The sequence below is a fragment of the Cetorhinus maximus genome, chromosome 6, assembly GCF_964194155.1.
Source record: "Cetorhinus maximus chromosome 6, sCetMax3.hap1.1, whole genome shotgun sequence".
In the NCBI taxonomy this organism is placed as follows: Eukaryota; Metazoa; Chordata; class Chondrichthyes; order Lamniformes; family Cetorhinidae; genus Cetorhinus; species Cetorhinus maximus.
This window is the reverse complement of record NC_135884.1, coordinates 7,048,802-7,072,729: the sequence shown is the minus strand read 5'-3', so window position 1 is coordinate 7,072,729 and position 23,928 is coordinate 7,048,802.

The window sequence follows — 23,928 nt, the reverse complement described above, 5'->3', positions numbered from 1 at the left end:
AGAAAAACATGTCTCTTTATATGTGCACAAGTTACCGTCCAATCAATGCTCTCCACCTGTATGCACTTAACCTCAATTGATGCAATTAGCATGATGGAGTGAATGGCCTCCTTCTGTGGCTCTCTGAAATTTAAACCACACTGTCACACAGCCCTCCTTAATCCGATAGGAAGACAATTTATTACCTAGACATATCTGGTCTCTCAAGTATTCAAGATGTATCCAGGATTGTGTAGACTCCTCTATAAGTTTCCATGACTGACAAATTGTGTATGCATTTTACATTGGTTGAAAGACTTGATCCCCTGTCTAGTAAGAAATCTAACTAATGTCTCTTTACAACACCTGAGAAGAAAATTCTCAGCATGTATTAACTAAATGTATTCAAAAATATTATGTCTGTGTGAACTTGTCAACTTTTTCCATTAAAAGCTCCGATCTCAATATTGATAATGTAAACTCCTATGTAAACATGTCATGCTATATTCACAACGCCTTCCCAGTGAAGATTCTGCAGTGCCACTTCTGGCGGGAGGGTATAGTTGCAGCGTGACAAATTTACATAGGAGTTTTTTTAATGGCAATCTGCCATCTCCATATTTATAATGGAAATATCTGAATAAGGATAGAGCATAATGTTACTCAAATGGGGGCTGGATTATATCTGCATGCTCAGATACAACTATCACCCGGCTTTTAATAACGCTTCAGCTGAGGACTATAGTTTTAATTCGAAGGAACAACGGGTGACTAAATGAAAAAGACCAAGGGCTGAATTTTTAGCTTGTCCGGCCGGCAACGCTCCCGAACCGACCGAGCGTAAAATGACGCGCGATGACACTGGGCAAGCGCCCTGACATCATTGCGCATTCGCCCGATATTTCGGTCGGCGGGCGCACGCGCCGACAATGAATAGGCCCTATTAAGGCCATTAAAAATCTAATTGAATGAAATTTTTCAAGGCAGGCGAAAAGACCAAGCGGCCTTTGCATTTTTTTTTGGAAACCTCATCCACGAGCGGGATGAGGCTCCCAACAGGCAAATAAAAGTAAAATAAAAAATTTTACAATTTAATTAATAACGTGTTTTATCACATTTTTAACATCTTTATTTTTTTAATTTTGAAAACTGTTCATCTCCCTGAGGCAGCTCTGTGCATCAGGGAGATTGTCAAGCTCACGCCCGCGCTCCCCCTCCCCCTCTCCATCCCCCTCCCCCTCTCCGTCCCCCTCCCCCTCCCCCTCTCCTTCCCCCTCCCCCTCTCCCTCCCCCCCCCCCCCCACCCCTCCGGCTCCCCCTCCCCCTCTCCCTCCCCCTCACCTCCCGCTCCCCCTCCCCCTCTCCCTCCCCCCCCTCCGGCTTCCCCTCCCCCTCTCCCTCCCCCTCCCCCTCCGGCTCCCCCTCCCCCTCTCCCTCCCCCTCCCCCTCTCACCCTGCTCCCCCTCCCCCTCTCCCTCCCCTCCCCCCGCATCGCGGTGCTGAGCGCGGCCGATCGCGTTTCACGCCGGACGAGCCTTGATTGGCTGGCCCAGCGTGAGATCGCAGTCCGGCCCCGATCGCGGGTGGCGTCCGGCTTCCCGACCGTCCCCCCCAAAACCCGCCCCGTCCGAGCCCGTCCGACAAGGACAAAATTCTGCCCCAAGGTCCGTCTTCCCGTTTCCCAGAGTAAAACTCGGGAAATGAATGGCACCGGTCTGAACTGGTCTTGTACACCTTAAAATGGAACTCCAGTTTGGACGAGTACCAATCATTTCCAAGTTTTAGTGTTTTTTCCCTCTGTTGGTCGTCACGGCGTTAATGGAGCTCTGACTAAAGTTAGCAGTAAATCTCCATCAAGCAAACATGAGGCAAGGAAAATGCATGTTTTGGACCCATGGACTCACTTGATCTGCCCAAGCAGACTACACTTACCATGTTTCCTATATCACTCTGTGTGTCATGATGATCCTGATACTATATCATGAAACTCACTTTGCCCATGAGACCCACCTCATGTTCCCAACATTCGTGCCACACAAGTGCCAGGCAATGACCATCTCCAACAGGCAAGAATCTAACCAGCTCCCCTTGACATTCAATGGCATTACCATCGTTGAATCCCCCAATATCAACATCCAGGAGTTCGCCACTGATCAGAAAACTAACTGGACTAGCGATATAAATACTGTGGCTACAAAAGTAGATCAGAGGCTGCGAATTATGCAGCAAGTAACTCATTTCCTGACGTCCCATCATCTGCAAGCTGCAAGTCAGGACTGTGATGGAATACTCTCCATTTTCCTGGATCATTGCAGCTCCAACACTTGACACTATCTAGGACAAAACAACTCACTTGACTGGCACCCCATCCACTACCATAAACACTTACTCCCTCCACCACTGCCGCATAGTGGCAATGTTGTGCACCATACAAGCGTATTGCAGCAACTTGCCAAGGCTCCTTCGACATCATCTTCCAAACCCATGACCACTACCACCTAGAAGGACAAGGGCAGCAGACACATGGGAACACCACCACCTGTAAGTTCCCCTCCAAGTCACTTATCATCCTGACTTGGAAATATATCGCCATTCCTTCACTGTCACTGGGTCAAAATCCTGTAACTCCCTCACTAACAGCACTGTGGGTGTACCTATACCACATGGACTACAGCGGCTCAAGAAGCAGCTCACCACAGGGGCATTAAGGGATGGGCAATAAATGCTGGCCTAGCCAGTGACGCCCACATCCCATGAAAACAAAAAAAAAACAAATTCCCAATAAACTGCTTACCCCTCCCCTGCCTGGCTCCCATGTCAGTCAATATTGTTTATGGTTCCTTCCCTTCAGATGTTGCCCCCTCCCCTTCGAACCTGCTGTTATCAGCCCGCTCCTTAGAAAACCCACCCTTCACAACCTCCCCCACATCCTTACAATGAACCAGCCCATCTCCAACCTCTCTTTCCTCTTCAAAGTCTTTGATTGCGCTGTCTGCAGCCTTTGCCACAGTTGAACACACCATCCTCCTCTTCTGACTACGTACCTGCTCCATCACCAAGGCAACCTATTTCCATCTCCGTGACACCGTCCGTCTCTGACCCTGCCTCTGCTCATCTGCTGCTGAAGCTATTATTCATGTGTTGCTCACGTCTTGACTATTCTAATGCACTCCCGGCCCGCCTCTCATCTTCTACGCTCCATACACTTGACTTCATCCAAAACTTTGCTGCCCCTATCCTAACTCGTGCCAAGCCCCTGTTCACCTGTCATCATGTTTGCTGGACCCACACTGGCTTCCGTTCCGGAAAAGTCTCAATTTTAAAATTCTCATCCTTCATGGGCCTCGCCTCTTTCGACCTCGGTAACCTCCTGCAGCCCTGTCACCTTCTGAAATCTGCACGGCCCTCCAATTCTGGGGCTTGTGCATCTGAGGACAGTCGCTCCAAGTCGGTCCGTCTTGGCCCTAAGCTCTGGAATTTCCTCTCAAGACCTCTCTGTCTTGTCAGCTCTCTCGATCATCCTTTAAGACCTGACTATAAAGCCAAGCTTTTTTCACCCATGTTGGCATCCTCATGCGTCAAATTTTGTTTGATCACGTTCCTGTGAAGCGCCTTGGAATGTTTTACTGTATTAAAGGTGCTATATAAATGCAAATTGTTGTTATTTACTGTACCAGGGAACTGTCCGCAGGGTGGAATTTATCTTCGCGAACACCAACCAACTCTGCCCGTTGGAGTAACTGAAAGAGTCCTGAAAGCTACGGTGTGAGTGAAGGGAAATTGTACAGGAACCAACATTCGTGAGAATTGAGCAGTCGTTAGCTGAGGTAAAAGAATGGTGGTCGCAGCCAAAGAAGCAATTATGAAGTATTGTCACTATTGTAGTGTAGAAAATGTGATAACCATCTGGTGAACAGCAAGCTCCTACAGTCAGCAGAGCGACCACGTTTTGAGGGATAGTAGTTGTATGATGAACGCCGGCCAGAACACCAGGGATAACTCTCTTGCAGGTCTTTGAAAGTTGTGCCGCGGGATCCCGAGAGGACAGGCCAGGATCTCAGTGTAACATCTCATCTGAAAGGCAGCATCTCGGGCAGTGTGGCACTCCCTTAATACTGCACCGGACCATAGGTTTTGTGCTCAGCTCTGAGGGTTGATACTTGAACCCCCAATTTTATGAGGCACGGGCATCACTCACCGAACCGTGGCTGAGATCTCTACACTGTGAAGCCTACAAAGGCAACTTAGGCCGGGATGTGCCAGCATTGCCCTGGTGGGACAGGCCGCAGGAGATTCAGCGAGCCAACCGAAAGTCCATTGGCTTTCAGCGGAGCCAGGCAATCCCAGCGATGGGCCAAGACCAGGAAAATCCTGCCCTTAGAGGGGTATTTTGGCCAAAGGTTGAAAGCAGGTGCTAAATGGCTAGGATAGACTGTTTGAAAGCCTGGATTTAACAGGCAATTATTTTAATGACTGTTACCTTGAAGTTGATACCATAATTTGAACTTCCCTTGAGGTGCTAAACCAGACATCTGCACATTTCACACTGGTGGAACAGTATGTGTGAGCCCCCTTTTTAAATCACCTACAAGCTTTTTTAAATTGATTCTTTGAATGGCTGTGGGTGTCTCCTGCAGGGCCAGCATTGGCTGCCCATCCTTAGCTGCCCCTTGAACTGAATGTCTTGCTCAGTCATTTCAGGGGCAATTAAGAGTCAAAAGCACCACATAGAGGCCAGGCTAGAGAAGAACAACATTAGTGAACCAGATGGTTTTTCTACAACAATCAATGATTGCCAAAATTACTAATTTTTTTAATTAACTGAATTGAAACCCCACCAGCTACCATGGTGGGATTTGATCCCACATCCCCAGACCATTAGCTTGGGCCTCTGGATTACTAGTCTAGTGACATTACAATTGTGCCACAATCACCCCCACATCCTCACACCCACTTCCACTGAAGGTCTGGAGTGGAGTGGCTGACACACACTGGCACCTTTTCAGGACGGGTCAGGGATCAACAGAGAGGGCGCACAGATTCTCGGACATAGCGCAGGAAGTCTTGGTGGAGAAGGTCCAGAAGAGGTGGGGCTGTGCTTTACACGCAGAGGAGGAAGGGGTCCATTTCACCCTCCTGTCACCCTCTGCGCAGTAGCAGCTGGTGCTGCTCTGCCTGGCCTCATGCCCTCCTCCCATTCCACATCCGGGCCGAGGGGGAACCCCAGCAAGATGCCCGTGACCAAACACTCGCTTTGGGTGACTCCTACAAGGAAAAGTAACTCAGCGCTCACTTTTTTTTTAGGTGAAGTCCTCAGAGAATTTCAGAACAAATGGTGCTCGAGCGTTAGTAAAGTATTAAGAAAGTGTCCCGGAAAGTCTCCTGAGGTATTTATGAGGTCAGCAACAGCAGCAAATGAACATGAAATGGTGAGTATCCCTTTAAGCAGCGCTTGAACTCTACATCAATCGTATATTTACTCCCAGCAGGCCACTGTTAGAAGACAGCATTATAGCACCAGCCACCAAAATGGCATGCAGTGTTTCTAATGAGTACTACCTGGCTTTTTAAATGAGAATCAGCCTCTTAACAAGGCTTTGGGGTGGCTACTGCTTGTGCTGGCTTCAACTCTTTACCGAGCTGGCAAACTTATGCTAAACCCAGTCCGGTTTTGCAGCTTAAGATCTCATCTTGGCCACCTCACAGTTACCTAAAGTACAGCGTCTGGGGAAAATTGCCTCCTTAGTCTGGATAAGCTTGAGTGAATCAATTGCATTTCGTGCCATTTATACTAACATTCCAAATCCAGAAGACACAGTTCATTAACCCTTGTGTTTGTTTATCAGAGTATCGTTTAATCTCAGCCTTATCTTTTGCTGATCTTACCTGTGACTGGAGTGGAATCAAAGCTCTCTGGGGACCTGCACAGTTTATATATTCTGCTTAAATTCTATCAAATTTATTAGTTATACAGCAGATCTTGGAGAGCCAGTCTATAAACCATACCCGCCAACCTCACAGTCCCTGGATCAGCTCGTGGGTGATGGATGGAGCCATTAGCAGAATCACTGTAAATAATGTGTAACTTTGGAAATTACAACAGGCTGCCTCATTAAATGCAGTTCAGTCATTTCACTTTCCAATTAATGTTTAAGGCCTCAGTGAGACCAGCGACAATGCATCAAAGCACGGAGCTAAAGCCCAACGGGACATTAATAGCATCTCGTCCACAAAGAGGACTTTCATCATCATTTATGAGCTGTAAATAAAATGATCCTTTGCCCCGATGCTTCTTTTTATTACTCTAAAGATCGGTGATATCTCCGAGTTGCTGTTTCCAAGGCACAAAGCGTCAGCCTGCGCTGTGATTAAAAGCATCGCATCCAAGACCACCGAATGGGTCAGTGCGGCAGCATCCTCTTAAATAATGTTGCCGGGTGTAGGGGGACAGGAAAACCCACGACTCTTCCGGCTGCGGAAGGCCGAATTATCCCCTACTGAGCTGTCCTATAATTAAAATAGAGCAGCATGAAAATCACCATTGGTTCCATCACTGTTCTCTCCAGATAACCATTTTGAACCCTCTGTGAAGAGAGCTTCAGAGGAAACATGGATATAATGAAGGTCGGCTAATAGGAGCTCCCTAAATTGCAAAGTACTTTCACCCACTCTGAACTTCAGAATAATGATACCTGTGACTTTAAAGGAGAGTAAATGGTTGTCATGGCACCCATTGGTGAAGCTCCCTGCTCCAAATTGGAAAACCAGTGCGTAATTAAACAGAAACAAAGAGGAGTTTAGAACGTCCATACGGTGGGTGGGGGGTGGATGGAAGCTAGGGCATGTGTGTTTTTATCTCCCTTCTCCCTTTCTGGAAGACTGCAAGAGGAACACATGTCTGTGCGCTGACAATCAAGGTATCGTTTTGTATAATAATGAGTTTTCTAATAACTGAAGAGAATGCAGCAGCAGGAAGCACCAGGAAGTGTCAGCGAGGTCAGACTTACAACATTAGAATTCATGTCTCTGAAAATATAACCAGACAAGGGTGTATAAGTTCTGTGCAGACAAACTAATGGAGTCTGAAGAGAGTCCGTTTTTTGGTACGGAAGCGCAGAATTTAAATGGGTAGGATTCCATTTGTTGACATATTAAGCGGGGCAGATTTGGGTGACCTGGGCACCTTAGGGCGTTGAATGTTCTTCTCCCCCCCAGTAGGTGTGAACTTTGACCCTGTAACGATGCCCTGGCCATGTGGCGTTGCCTTCGTTCACTGCATGGTCCATGGCAGCCTGATGGAAGTGAAGTTTCCTGCCACGCGATGGGGGCAACACCCCCTGGGTGACTCTCCACTTGTGAATCAAGTTGCTTGTCAGCTGTTCGTTAAGAAAAGTCATTTTCAGGAGGTGGGCACTGCTGGCAAGGTTGGCGTTTACCGCCTATCCCTCATTGCCCTGAGAAGATGGCGATGGTGGTGGGCCCTCTTCTTGAACCACTGGGAGCAGTTTTAATAAACTTTAGTTTTTGGGACATCCCGAGATTGAGGTAGTGAAGGTGCTATATAAACGCAGGTCCTTCTCTTTTCTGATCTCCAGCATCCACAGTACTTTGCTTTTATCTTTCTCTTTTCTGGCTACTTCTGTCTGTGATGTGATTCATACAGGTTATAGCCTATAACAGCAACTAATATGTGACATCCAAGTCACCTTCACTCAAGAAACTGCCTTCCTATAGTCTAGTCTACCTCCTATCTTTGGGACCATGGTGTAGGGCAGGGGCTGGCTGAGAACATGAAAGTGTAAAAAAGGTTCAATTTATACAAACACACACACACATAAATAATATATATAAACACGCAGATACATGTAAATAAACTAATATACAGTATCCTTTGCTTTCCACTCTGTGGTATTCTGAAAAGTCGCTTGAGCCTCTAAATTGAAGCTTTATCCTTTTCTCTCTCTATTTCTTCACCTGGACTCTGCCCTGCACTGTGGTTCAAAAAGTCAGTACAATAGGAAATAGACTAGGCCACAGGATAAAAAACGTGGCTTAAGTAAAGGATATCCTAAATGGACTACTGTTGCCATGACCTTTATGAGGCACATAGTAGACAGAAGTAGGTCCATAAGGGGTGAGGAGATGGTGGTGTAGTAGCAATATCACTGCACTAATAATCCAGAAGCCCAGGCTAATGGTCTAGGGACATGGGTTCAAATACCACTGTAGCCTCTAGTCTCAGTGACCATATGGCTGTGATTGATTGCCATAAAAGCCTGCTTGGTTTATGAACATCCTTTAGGGAAAGATACTTGCCATCCTTGCTTGCTGACTTACAGCAAAGCAGCTGATTCTTAACTGCCCTCTGAAATATCCTAGCAAGCTGCTCAGTTTATGGGCAATAAATGCTGGTGATGCCAGCACCCATGAAAAGAAAGGCTTATTTAATTTAAGTAGTGCCTTCCACAACCTCAGGACATCCCAATATATTCCCAATACTGTGATTTAACAGGGCTTTGTCTTCACAAGTCAACGATTGACATTTTTTTTTGGAAGAAGATGAGGAAGAATCATGTATTGTTTGCACCTAGAGGCATCAGTTCATTAAACACCCATCCGTTCGATTGGTACAATTCAGTTTTGACTTTGTCCAATACTTTTTTAAGAGAAAGGTGAGAATATGTGTGCGTGTGTCTACGTGTGTGTGTGTGTGTGTGTGTGTGAGTGCATGTATTTTGGGGGGGATACAGGGGAAGTAGGGGAATGCGTGGGGGGGGTGGTGGGTGGTGAAGAGTGATTGGAGGGGCAGGGGCAGTGAAGGAGAATCCTCAGTAACAGATTACAGGCCAGGGCATATGTCATTCACCCACTGACCTTGAGGCTGGGGTGTGACACAGAAGAGGAAAAAAGGCAGAGTAGATGTTAATTGACTAACAGCAGAAATTATGGAAAACACAGTTTCTATTCAGACAAGAAACCAGCATCTTAATGGGTCACCCAGTGACATTCTGATTGATGGGACTACACTGATCATTGCTAGTTAACCTGAGTCAGATGCAAACACTGGGGTGCAGCAAAGCCTCTATCCCTCCTGAATATTTAACTCTGTTCAGGTACAGTCCAAAAACGATGGATAACACTGTGATATGAAGGTGTAGAGAGGCTCCCTCTCTCACCTGCTGGATCAGGGCAAGAGAAAATGCCTCTTTTATTTGCTCCAACTAAGATCTGAGTTGCTGATTTGTTCAGTTACGTTTAGAGATCCTAAAATTCACATTTTTTTTTAATCCATTCTGGGCATGTGAGCGTCAGTGGCTGGGCCAGCATTTATTGTCCATCCCTAATTGCCCTTGAGAAGGCAGTGGTGAGCTGCCTTCTTGAACCACTGCAGTCCCTGTGGTGTAGCTACGCCCCACAGTGCTGTTAGGGAGGGTGTTCCAGGATTTTGACCCAGTGACAGTGACGAAACGGTGATATGTTTCCAAGCAAGCAACATTAGCATAGTAAAATGTTCCAAGACGCTTCACATGAGCATTTATAGGGAAGACAGTGGCAATGATTTTATTCGTTCATGGGATGTGGGTGTCACTGGCAAGGCCAGCATTTATTGCCCATCCTTAATTGCCCTTGCTCAGAGGGCATTTAAGAGGCAACCATATTGCTGTGGGTCTGGAGTCACATGTAGGCCAGACTAGGTAAGGATGGCAGGTTTCCTTCCCTAAAGGACATTAGTGAGTGAACCAGATGGGTCTTTACAACAATTGACGATGGTTTCATGGTCATCTTGTAATTCCAGGTTTTTATTGAATTCAAATTCCACCATGTGCTGTGGCGGGATTCGAGCTCAGGTCCCCAGAGCATTACCCTGGGTCTCTGGTGGTACTGTCATTGGACTAGCAATCCAGGGACCCAGGCTAATCCCCTAGGGGCCTGGGTTCAAATCCCACCGTGTTTAGCTAGAGGAATTTGAATTCGATTAATAAATCTGGAATTGAAAGGTAGTCTCAGTGATGGTGACCATGACAGCTTGTTGTAACAACCCATCTGGTTTCACTAATGCCCTCTAGGGGAAGGAAATCGGCCGTCCTTACCTGGTCTGGCCTACATGTGACTCCAGGCCCACACAGCAATGTGGTTGACTCTTAACTGCCTTCGGGAATGGCCCAGCAAGTCACTCAGTTCAAGGGGCGATTAGAGATGGGCAACAAATGTTGGCCTTGCCAGCGACACCCACATCCCTAAAAAAATTGAAAAGAGACAAAATATGGCACCTGAGGAGTAACGGGCAACAACTAGATTCATTGGAAAATAACTTCACATAGACCTGGGTTTTGCAGTGAGACCATCAGTGCTCACAGTTATGGTGAATAACTCAGGCAGCAACTTCTGGAGCCTGCCAATGTTCAGTTAAATGTGGAAATCAGGAAGTTGCTATCTAATTTACCCTGCACATCTACAAGTTGCATCTACAAGTATCTCACTGCAGACTCAACACTGAAGTACGTGTAAGGCCAAGAGGTCGGTAATAATTACACATTAGTTACCCTTGAACGTAGGAACATAGGAGCAGGAGTAGACCATTCAGCCCATCAAGCCTGCTCCGCCATTCAATGCAATCATAGCTGATCACCCACTTCAATGCCTTTTCCCCAAATTATCCCCATATCTCTTTGTATCTACTGATATTTTGAAATCTGTCAATCTCTGGCTTTAAACATGCTCAATGACTGAGCCCAGTGAGGTAGAGAATTCTGAAGACTCACAACCCTCTGAGTAAAAGAATTTCTCCTCATCTCGGTCCTAAGTGGCTTCCCCCTTATTGTGAAATCATGTCCCCTCATTCTAGACTCCCCAACCAGGGGAAACACCTCATCTGCATCTACCCTGGAGGTAGATGTTAGAAACGTGCTAGAGAAGGTTAGGGCTGGTGAATTCAGGCGTATGTGCATTTTTAACAGTGTGATCAGTCTTAATTACCATTAAACAACATCTCTGGCACTGGGAAAATGGTGGCAAAGTGGTAATGTCACTGAACTAGTAATCCAGAGGTCCAGGTTAATGCTCTGGACACATGGGCTAGAATTTTCCAGTTGACCCCCCACCCCCACCTCCGCGGTGGGTTCCTGCGCGGCAGGGCCGGCACGCCATTGAAATCTCCATTCACATCGGCGGGAACGGAAGATCACGGCAGCGTGAGGAGCTGGAAAATTTCAGTCATGGGTTCCTGTCCTGGAACTGAGATGACTGACCTCCAACAATCACAACCACCTTCCTTTGTGCTAGGTATGACTCCAACCAGTGGAGAGTTTTCCCCCTGATTCTCATTGACTTCAGTTTTGCTAGGGCTCCTTGACGCTACATGCAGTCAAATGATGCCTTGATGTCAAGGGCAGTCGCCCTAACCTCACCTTTGGTGTTCAGCTCTTTTGTCCATGTTTGAACCAAGGCTGTAATAAAGTCAGAAGCTGAGTGTTATGACCCAGCAGTTGGTAAAGTTGAGTTATTTAAAAATCCCGGAGGGAAACTTTAAACAACTGTCATAACCTTTATTTTTACTTCTGTATGTTTGAGATGCAGCTCAAATCTAATCTCCATTAAGACAATAGCAACACGTAGACTTTAAGCAGACACCAGGGAAAGCATTTTCACCTTTCAAATTCAACATTAGCTCCCTTTCACTTTGGTTCCTGTGGAGACAGTTGTAGGCTTAGAGTTGCTTTGATCTTACATTGCCTCTGCCCTGCACACGCAAAACTGCTGTCTATTATACCTAGCAGATGTATATTATATCACCAGCCCCTTTGAACTCCACCTCTTCTAACAATAAAACCCCTTTCATAGTACCAATATTATTAGTAATATAAACATATTGCTTGGTCTCTGCTAGCTAGGTGCCAGATTTCGCCCCACTTCTTAAGTGCTCTATTCAAAAAGTGCAAACGAACCCTACCTGTCTTACATCTCAAAACTAGTACACATCAAAGCACCCAGGCTAGCTGGCTTTAATACAATTAAGACAAACCTCTATTTTTAAAAGAAAAATAATTTCCAAAAATATATACATTAATAGCTTCATGACACTGAGTGGCCCTGGCGGAACCCAAACAGAGCGTCAATGAGCAGGTTATTGCTAAGCAAGTTCGTCTTGATAGCACTGTCGTTGACCCCCTCCATCACTTTACTGAGGATCGAGCATAGACTGATGGGGTAGTCATTGGTTGGATTGTCCTGCTTTTTGTGTCAAGGACATATCTGGGCAATTTTCCACAAAGCTGGGTAGATGTCTGTGTTGTAGCTGCACTGGTACAGCTTGGCTAGGGGTGTAACAAGTTCTGGAGCACAAGTCTTCAGTACTATTGCTGGAATATTGTCAAGGCCTATAGCCTTTGCAGTATCCAGTGCCTTCAGCTGTTTCTTGATATCACGTGAAGTGAATTGAATTGGCTGAAGACTGGCGTCTGCGATGCTGGGGACCTCTGGAGGAGGCCGAGATGGATCATCCACTCGGCGCTTCTAGCTGAAGATTGTTGCGAATGCTTCAGTCTTATCTTTTGCACTGATGTGCTGGGCTCCCCCATCATTGAGGATGGGGATATTTGTGGAGCCTCCTCCTCCAGTGAGTTGTCTAATTGTCCACCACTATTCACGACTGGATGTGGCAGGAATGCAGAACTTAAATCTGATCCTTTGGCTGTGGAATCACTTAACTCTGTCTAACACTTGCTGCTTATGCTGTTTAGTACACAAGTAGTCCTGTGTTATAGCTTCACCAGGTTGACACCTCATTTTTAGCTACTCCTGGCACGCCCTCCTGCACTTTTCATTGACCCAGGATTGATCCTCCTGGCTTGGTGGTAATGGAAGGGTCCTTTCCAGGGATCATCACCTTGCCGGGGTGGAGGGGCTTGCGTGTCCAATGAGCCTGAGAGCAATGCTGTCTGGAGCTCACAGCCCTGGTAGAGTCTCCTATGGCGGTAAGGTTGAGGGGGAGGTTCCAGACAAAGAACGATCCAAGTAATCCTCAACAGCAGAGCAGGTGGTGGAGGGCCGTGGTCCCAACGGCTGTGAAGGCAGAAGACGGCTGCAATGATGAAGTGGCCCCGGTCGTCATGGTCCACCAGGCCACTGAACCCGGCCACCAACCACCAAACCGTGTGGATCCCGGCTGCGCACTGGAATCCCCACGCTAAACTGCGCCACGCACAGGCCTCCGCCAGGCGAAAAGCCCTGTGGCGATGGAGGATTGGCAACAGGGGCAGGGCACTGATAGCTGGAGGCTCCCAGCCAAGGTCCCGCATGCAGGCGGCAGATGTGTGGGGGTCCTCAGGCACTTGTGTCCGGACAGGGTGCCTTTCGGCAGCTGCATCTGTGACTGAGCAGTCCTCCTCAGGATGCCCTCTGCTCACCCCGAACGGGGAGGGGACTGGAAAAGGTGACCCAAAAATAGGCCGTTCCATTTCTCCTGGCTGGGAAACCACATCTAGCGGGATCAGCATCTCTGTGGTTGGAACAAGAAAAAGCTAAACCTCAGGACCTGGAATGTGAGGCCGCTTGCTGACAACCCAAAGAGTGATCGCCCGGAAAAGCAAACTGCCACGGTGGTTCGGGAGCTAGCGAGGCACAACATCAATGTCGCTGCCCTGGCGGAGGCCTGTGCCCTTAGTGAAACCCGGCTCACTGGGGAGGGGCCGCTGAGGGAGGCCAGCAGAGGGCAGACCTTCTCCTGGAAAGGAAAGTCAGACCGCAGCCCCTGCATCCACGGAGTCAGTTTCACCGTGAGGAACGGGATAGCTGCCATCCTCTCTGAGCTCCCATTGGGGGTCAATGAGATGCTGATGACCCTATGCCTGCATTTCAGCCATAACCAATGCGCCACTGCCATTGGGCAGACTTTAGAATCAGACCATGAAGTCAGGAGAGGCTCTACTCCGATCTCAATGGCGTCCTTGCTTCCATCCCCAGGAATGACAAGGTCATCCTCCTAGGTGGCTTTAATGCTTGAATTGGACGTGACCACAAAATCTGGAGCGGAACCATTGTCAAGAATGGCGTCGGAAAGACCAATGCCAACAGTACCCTACTCTGGACCAAGTGTTCCAATACGGTTTGATCGTGATGAATACTGTCTTCCACCAGAAGAACCAGTTCAAGACCACATGGAGGTGCCCGCAGTTGGGGCATTGGCACCTCCTGGACTACATCATTGTCCGAGGCACCTGAGGTGCTTGTCACGAGGGCCATGAGGGTTCTGAATATTTCTGGATGGACCATCGACTTGTGCGGTCAGTGATAAAAGTTTGCCTGGCGCCAAGACACCAGAGGACCCAAAAAGCCACCCAGACAAAGCTGAATGTTACAGCATTGAAGGACTCTGGACTGCAGGAATAGTTCCAGACCCAGTTGCACAGTGCACTGGAGTAAGTGCCCACCACTGAGGCCATTTCTATCCAGGCGTACTGGGAGCAACTCAAATCCGCTGTCCTAGACACCTGTGCACAGATTATCATGTTAGCACCACAATGGAGCCAGGACTAGTTTGACACCAATGACACTGCGATATGTGATCTCCTAGTACCACCAACTGAAGACTGAGGTCCAGCGATGCATTCAAGACATGAAGGGCATTTGGTACATGGAGAAGGTGCACGAGATTCAGGACTATGCTGACCACGCACAACTTCTTCCAGGCTACCAAGACTATCTATGGACCCCACTTGACTGGACAAAACCCTCTCTGATCAGAGGACGGCTCCCAGCTCCTCAAAGACAATGACATCATCTGTCAGCGTTGGAAGGAGTACTTTGAACTGTTCCTTAATCGGGACTCCAATGTATTGGAAGAGACCCACCAAGCCATCCCACAACACCCTGTGGAGGATTCCCTCGGCGATCCACCAACCATCAATGAGCTGAAGCAGGCCGTCCAAGGAATGAAAACCAACAAAGCTTGTGGGCCAGATGGTATACCAGCAGGGGTCTACCATACTGGCAGCTATCAGCTCACATCACCTCTCCACCAGTGCATCCTCCACCTCTGGAATGATGAGGACATCCCCCGGGATCTCAGGAACGTGGCCATCATTACTATCTACAAGAAAGGGGACAAATCGGATTGTGCCTCCCCAGAAACCCAGCGTGGCTTCCGACTATCCCGGGTACTGCGAACATGGTCTTTGTGGCTGGATAGATCCAGAAAAAATATCGGGAGCAAAATCAGGAATTGTTCCTCGCCTTCATTGGCCTGACCAAGGCGTTTGATTTTTAAAACATGAAGCTCTGTGGATCATCCTCCAAGGCTTTGGATAACTGTTGAAGTTTGTCACTGTCCTGAGACCCCTGCATAACAACATGGCCACCACCATCCTGAGTGGAGGATCTGACACTGACCACTTTCACATCCAGACCAGGGTCAAACAAGGCTGTGTGATCATCCCCACCTTCTTCACCATTTACCTGACCGTCATCGTCCACCTCATCTGAGATGAGCTGCCGCCTGGTGTCAGCATTCAGTATCGTCTGGACGGGAAGCCCCTCAACCTTGGTCGCTTCCGGGGCAAAAACAAAACTCACCACCAAACCTTCAGTTTGCAGATGACTGCTGTGTGATGGCTCACTCTGTACAGGACATGGAAAGAATACTTGACCTCTTCAACACCACGAATAAGAGGCTTGGCCTGTCCTTAAAAATCGCCAAGATGAAGGTCCTTCATCAACCTTCCCCGCGCCAGTTGAGCACCCCTTGTGCCATCCACATAGATGGGGTGGCTCTGGAGTATGTGCAGCACTTGCCTTATCTCAGCAGCCACCTCTCCCAAGGGACTACCATCGATGAGGAAGTCCAACACCAAGTCCACTGTGCCAGTGCTGCCTTCTTCAAGCTGCGCCAATGTGTTTTTGACCACAGGGACCTTTGGAAGCCAACAAAAGTTCTGGTTTATAAGGCTGTTGTGTTAACCGCCTTCCTCTATTGCAGCGAAACATGGACTGTCCACCGACGCCACATCAAGATCCTTGAGAGATTCTATCAGCGGTACTTGCGTCAAATCCTGGGAATCAAATGGGAGGACCACCAGACTAACGCGTCCTCCATGAAGCTGTGTCCATCAGCGTTGAGGACCTGCCCCTGCGGAACCAACTCCGATGGACGGGCCATTGTGTCCAGATGCCTGAAAACCACCTCCCTCAGCAGGTCCTCTTCTCACAGCTCTCCGATGGTCAACGCTCAAAGGGCGGCCAAAGGAAAAGGTATAAGGATACGCTCAAGGTCACCCTAAAGCATGGAGGCATTAACACCACTGACTGGGAGGAGAATGCTGCCGATCGCTCAGCATGGCAACACCTGGTCTATCCAGACACAAGCCGCTGCGAGGTTCAGTGACTCGACAGTGAGGCGGAACAGGAAGGAGAGGGAAGCCAACTCGGGACTGCGATTTCCACTGCCCTGTGTCACTACAATGTGTCCCCACTGGGGAAGAACATGTGGATCCAGAATTAGGCTCCTCAGTCATCTGAAGTCTCACCAAGCCTAACCGATATTTTCTTTGATTCCGAGGGACCACCGCTGATGAATGGTGGAGTGGTGAATGTGCCGGGCCATGAGGTTACAGATTGTGGCTGAGTACAGCTCTGCTGATGGCCCACAGCGCCTCCTGGATGCCCAGTCTTGAGTTGCTAGACCTGTTTGAAATCTATCCCATTTTGCACAGTGGTAGTACCACACAACACTATGGAGGGTATCCTCAATGTGATGATGGGACTTTGTCTCCGCAAGCACTGTGCGGTGGTCACTCCTACTGATACTGTCATGGACAGATGCATCTGTGGCAGGCAGGTTGGTGAGGATGAGGTCAAGTGTGGTTTTCCCTCTTGTTGGTTCCCTCACCTCAGACCCAGTCTAGCAGCTATGTCATTTAGAGTTCAGCCAGCTCAGTCTGTGGTGGTGCTACCGAGCCACTCTTGGTGATGGACATTAAAGTCCCCCCACTCAAAGTACATTCTGCACCCTCAGTGCTTCCTCCAGGTGGTGTTCAACATAGAGGAGCACAGATTCATCAGCTGTGTGGGGTAGGGGTTGGGCGGGGGGGGGGGGGGGCGGGGTGGGTGTGTGCATGGCACATGGTAATCAGCAGGAGGTTTCCTTGCCCATGTTTGACCTGGTGCCATGAGACTTCATAGTGATGGGCAATCCCTCCCGACTGTATATCACTGTGCCACCCCCTCTGCTGGGCCTGGCCTGCTGGTAGTGATGGTGGTGTCTGGGACATGATCTGTAAGGTATGGTTCTGTAAGTATGACTAATCTGTGAGACAGCTCTCCCAATTTTGGTACATACCCCCAGGTGTTAGTAAGTAGGACTTTGCAGGTTTGACAGGGTCTGGTTTTGATGTTATCATTCCCGGCTCCCATGGGTCAATGCTAGGTGGCCAATACAGTTTCATTCCTTTTTATTGGCTTTTTAGCAGTTTGATGCAGAGGGAAGTTAAGAGTCAACGACATTGCTGTGGGTCTGGAGTCACGTGTAGGCCAATCGGGGAAGGATAACAGATTCCCTTCCCTAAAGGACGTTCATGAACCAAATGGGTTTTTATAACAATCAGCAATGGTTTCATGGTCACCATTTGACTTTTAATTCCAGATTTTAATTGGATTCGAACCTGGGTTCCCATGGCATTACCCGGGGTCTCTGGATCACCAGTCCAGTGACAATACCGCTAGGCCACCACCTCCCCACTTCCTGCTCACGTGCCTACCAACCCAACCCCGCCCCCCAAAAACCCCACTCCCCACCGGGTTACCTCTCCTAATATCCTCCAACGTGTCAGATTTTGATGAGGAAAGCTCCTGTGAAGATATCTTGGGCTGTTTTCTATGTCAAAGACACTGGAAGCACACAAGTTCCTGTTCTGCTGCTCTCCTGACATTCCCAAGCAGGCCCTTGCCTGAGCTGATTTGGGTTTTGTCTCTCTTTGGTTTAAATTTCTGCTACAAGCGGGCACGTTCCTTGCAACAAAGAGAAAACAGAACAGGAGGAGAAAATTCGAAGATCTCATCTTTTAAGCTGTCAGACCTGACCGACTTTTCAGAAACCCCACCAGGCTTGAAGCAGTGAATATTAGGATTCTCTCCAGCTCTCCCTCCAGTCCCTTTCCTATTTACCTAAGGAAAGCGGCTCCGCTCGAAAGCGACGGACACAAAAATTACACTTTTTTTTAAAACAAAAAGCCGCTTGGAAGAATGGACCCAGCATTTTCTCTTCTTCAAGAGAATATTTCATCCTCCCACAACGAAACTCAATTAGGTGAACAAATTCAACACAAATTGCACCGCTTTCAGTGATTCATAACAAATTAAAATTAACTGCCTGTCAAGTGGTACCAGACGCAGGTGAAAGGTTGTGACTACCAGCGTTTCCATTGGCTGACGGCTCATTGCTTCCCTATTATATTCCATTTTTTTTTAAAAAGTAAATCCTGATGCTGTGAGGCTGCCCTGTGCCTCTTTCTGCTCTCAGGTTTAATTACAATTGCAGATTACTTGCACATCACCAGCAGCCCCTCCGATGACAGAGCTGTCAGCAAATCACACGTTTCAGGGAGAAAAGGGTCTGGCCTCTCGTTCGAGATCCGTGCTCACTCCCACTTCAGTGGGTTAACAGAGGGAAAAAAAAAATTAGGCAAATTACGCGCACTCAATCTCTTCACACCGGCAATTATTCTGCTAAGTACACGTTTGAAGGGGCTGGTTCATTTTCAACGAGACCTATGGGGTCATTTCACTTGACAGATGACTACCACTGGGCTTGTCTCCATGCCCAACAGTTTCCATGGTGAGTTGGAATATCATGGAGCATTAGTACCTGGGTGCATCACACGCTATGCTCCTTTCAATGCAGAGATTTGTTCAAATAAATCATCTCATAATTACAATACTTGATGGTGGACAGTCTATTGTGTTAAGGTTACACTAAGGGCGTGGGTAAGAGCGAGATACAAGTTGTTTGTCAACACTTTAAGCATGGTGACAATTGATAGAGTCTTCAAGGCATTGTGCACACATTCCAGTTATGTTATTTTATGTTAAGTGGATTGTGCTGGTGCGTGAAAAGCAAACATACTTTAAAGAAAACTCTTTCCTCAAACCCATCTCCCCCACCTGCATTGTAACAAAACTCATTTTTATTTACATTTTAGTTATTCACTAACAGGATGTGGGCGTCACTAGCTGTGCCAGCATTTATTGTCCATCCCTAATTGCCCTCGAGAAGGTGGTGGGTGAGCTGCCTCCTTGAACCACTGCAGTCCCTGTGGTGTAGGTACACCCACAGTGCTGTTAGGGAGGGAATTCCAGGATTGTGACCCATCGACAGTGAAAGAACGGCCGATATATTTCCAAGTCAGGGTGGTGAGTGGATTGGGGGGATCCTGCAGGCGGTGGTGTTCGCATGCATCTGCATGGCTTGTGCTTCTAGGTGGTAGCAGTCGCAGGTTTAGAAGGTGCTGTTGAAGGCGGCTTGGTGAGTTGCTGCAGTGTTTAAGGGTCCTGAGAACTTTGGTGGCTTGATGTCACATTGCATTTTACCACGGGCAAGGAGCTTACAATTATATTGTGGGTGGAATTGTCCCAGGTTTGTACTAAGGGCAGTAGCGGGCGTGATAAAAGTCAATTCATGGGAAAGACTCTGGATCTCTGGCGGGCAGACTTGGATTTGCCCACCACGCTGTAACCTCAGGTCTTCCTTGATCCGAGCACCATATTTACAGCACACCAGAGCTCAGCCTACATCTTGTCCACAGATCAGGACTGTTCCCGGTGACAAATGGTCGCGAAAGCAAAGAAGACACCAGCCCCCAACTCTAGTTGTGCCTCTGTGGAGCGCCTGCTGGACACAGGGGAAGGCTGTTGCGATGTCCTCTATCCACACTCTGGCCGCAGGCTGTCCACCAGAGCCACCAAACTGGCCTGGGAGGAGATGGCAGAGGCGGTCAGCTCCACCAGAGCACAGAGGATGTCAGCCATCCAGTGCAGGATGAGGATGAATGGTCTCATCTGTTCCGCCAGAGTAAGTCAACCACCTCATCACTCACAACTCACACACTCACAAACCCATCACAGATCCACAGGGATCTCACACCTCAAGGGCCAACACCACTAACTCTCACACACACCCTCACATCTCCATCAGGCTCATACCCTTTGCAGCTCATGCCCTCATTATGTCCATGGCTCCACTCACCACACAAACATTCCACTCAGTGCCATGTGTCCTGCTCACACTCTCTCCATCTGTTTTCACGCTGGAGAAGCTGGATCACATCAGCAGGGAGAGGACCCAGACCGGGGGTGGAGTGGCCCACATCAGGCCCCTCACTCACTTTGAGATGCTGACTGGTGAGGATGTGGACCGTGCCTGTGGTGACGGTGAGGTTGGTGGTGAACACCCACCTGAGGATCCTGCACCACATCATCCCTCTCTCAACGCAAATGTGATGCTCTCTCCCCTGCTTTTGACTCTGCTGCCAGGCACTAATTATCTTTACTTTGGTTCACAGGGAGCTCTGCCCTCAGCCAGCCAGTCCCTCAGCTCCATCTAGGTCCTCAACTCCAGCCAAGAGGACACCTCGTCCATTGAAGAGCTGGAAATAAGCAGCCTGGAAGACCCGTCACGACGCTTACCCACACCCTCCACCAGCGCAGACACACACCTCAGTGGGACCTATATCTAGAGCAGGCTCGGGTTCACAATCTGGTGGTCACCGCATGGACACGTGTCCACAGCAGGAGGAGGCAGGTTCAGCCGAGCTCCCCGGCACTCGGAGGACTGCTGGGGAAGAGGCATCTGTGAGGTCTGAGTCAGATGACAAGCCTCTGGAATCGGCCTTCATACTCATCGTGGAGAGTCAGCAGAAGGCAGAGGAACATCTCGTAGAGCTGCTGGAAGCCCTCAACAGAGTGGCACATGACTGGAGGAGTGAGTCCGCCTGCTCTCTGATGAAGTGATATCCATTTGGGCGCGAATGGAGGTCTCCATGGGAAGGATGACAGGCACCATGGAGACCCTGGCCCTGCAAAACGCAGAGATACACGCAGACCTGCAATCCATCGTGGTAGCCATGGGTGAGTTCCTGCAGTGGCAACGCGAGAGGGAAACAGGGCACCTCGACATCCCTCCAGATGCTCCTTCCCCTCAACGAGTCAGGCCGGGGCCCTCAGGCACCCTGAGAAGGAGCGGCAGCTGGACACCCCCGGGTCATCTACTCAGGAATCTCAGAAACTGTCCACTCCCTCTGAGTCCCCTTTGCCTGTGACCCCCTCAACCTGGTCCTCTGACACCCCGGAGGGAGCAGCTGGCCCACAGGATGACAGCCAAGGCAGGCCAGGGCCCTCAAGCCCTCGGCTCTCCAGAGGACACACGCCAAAGTCATCAGAGGCAACAGGGCCAACCATTGCACAGGCTGTCTCCACCCCTGCTGCGGATGTCAGGGCAGCACCTAGAAGAAGTGGGAAGCCTAGAAAAGTTAAGAAATTCAGAGCACTAGTGGTAGCACAGGTGAACACATTTTGTCACGTTATAATCTGAAAATATATTCACTTTCACCGAATAATGTGTAATGTTGTCGTTCAGCTTCATTGACAGGCTTTGTGAGTCTTGCCCCTGCTTCCCCCTCACTAGCAGTTCAGCTGCACAAAGCCCGACCACGAGTGATTCTGGAGGGAGAAGTGTATGTGTGGTAGGGCCTTTCGGAGCCTTTCGGACTGCAAGCACTCGGCCACACACTAACACGGAGCCTTCATCCATCATACTCATTTCACTGCCTGCTGGGGTTCGCTTTCAGTTGCCCATCTGAGCTGAGCTGCATCTCCGCCCACCCACTGATCTCACTCCCAGGCTGCACCTGGGCCCGTCCAACACGAGGCTCCGCTCACTTTCGACTTTGGCAACCGTGATAGTAGTGAGGTATACTGCTAGCTCCCCCATCCCTTCCCCTCCCACAGTCACCCATGTCCTTTCCCCCCACCACTGTCGACCCCTCTGGCATCATCTTCCACCTCCCCACCATCACCTACCAACCCGAACCTTTCTCTTTCCAGGATGTTCAGGTGTACATGCACATTCCCTACCTTCCTGAGAATCACATCCCCCCCAACACTGACCTCCCCGAACTCCTCCTTCCCATCACCGGGGTCCGTGTCTGCCTCAAAGTCCCCGCCAACCACTCTTGCAGTCTCTTATACCACGACCAACGCACCCTCACCCTCCCACCCCACCGGCTCCCTCTGCCCCTCTCATACTCAACATTCCCTCCCAACACACCCGCCCTCAGTTCACTCCTCAGGAGGTAGTCATTGACTCCACAGACCCCTCCCTTGCACGTTCACCTGGACATCCCCCCCTTATTTCCTTCTCCACCCTTACTCCCTCCTCCACCCTTGCTCCCTCCTTCCCCCAGACACCTTCCTCCCTCCGAACTCCCTCCTCCCCCTGGACACCCTCCTCCCCCAGACACCTTCCCCCCTCCAAACTCTCTTCTCCCCTTTGGCACCTTCCCCTCTCCGAACTCCTTCCCCTCTCCAAACTCCTTCCCCCTGCCTCCGAACTCCATCCCCTACATTTTCCTCCCCCCTTGCACCTATCTCCCCATTTACCATATTCGCCTATGTTACACCCTCCTCCTCCTCCCAACTCACCTCCCCGACACCTTCACTCACTGCCCCCCGCCCCCCACCCCGCCGTAACCTCACCCCTTTCTCCACCTGCCCTCCGCCCAGGCCCCCCCGGCACACCTCCCTCTCCCAGTCAAATCTAGACCTTCCTCTCCCACCAACACCCCCGCCACCCCCTCCAACGTCTTGGTACACCTTCCTCACCCAGTCACAGCTGGACCTTCCTCTACCCCTCCCTCACCGATCATCTGTAGCAGCCCATGGCCAAAGGCCGCGATTTTCCGAATGCAGCCCGAGACATCATCGGGGACCTTCCACCTTCTGTGAGCTGCTTTGCCGCGGAGCCACGTCCATGATAATCCGCCCAGCATGTGATGCATGTGTTCCTCCAGGGTCCGGTAGCTGTCCGGCCCCAGCATCTTCTGCTCCTCGGATGTCCGCGGCCTGAGCAAGGCCCGGACAGTTAAGCCCCGGCTTCCGCACGTCACGCTCGTCAAGACGTGTTCTGGGCCGGCGTGTTTTCCCGCCAGTGTAACAGAAAATCTGGCATCGGGGGGGGGTGTGGTGGGGGGGGTGACTCCAGTCAGACCTTACTATGCGCCCCGTTACCGGGATGCAGATCCAAATGGGGTTCACGCCGGCCTCCAGCGGGATTCGCGTTCCGGACACCATCGGATGATCCCATTGTGGTTTCACGCTAGTGCGAAACTGATTCCTGCCCCTCGTGCCGAATTGTCCCCCCCCCCCGCCCCGCTCACCATGACCCCCGATGCCCATGGGGGACTGGACCACTCCGCCCTGTTTTCTTTCCATGTCCTCGAGGATTCCCAAAGTGATTCAAATCCAATGAATCTCTTCAAAGGTGTAGTCACTCTTACAATGTAGGCAAATACTGCCATTAATTTATGCGCATGGCAAGATCCCACAAATGGCAAATAAAAGAAACAGTCAATCAGTTTATGGAGTTGCTAGCGGAGGGAGTGTTTTCTAGAACTAGTGTTGCCAATGCAGGTTGAATGTATTCTTGGAGATTCCATCAGATGTCTTCCTGCTTCCAATTGTCCTTCAATCAATGAACCTTTCCCCACAAATCCTATCTGCATTGATTTTATAACTATTTAACGAATGTGCTTAAAGAAAGTGTTAAAAAATACATTTTTTTGGATAGGCCTCTATAATTTGTCTCCTGGATTTGTTCACAGCAGCGGTCAGAAAATTGATCTTTAAACCCTGGAGACTCCAGGACAATCCCAGAGAGTTGGCGACTCCGCCCAGAACATGGGAGAA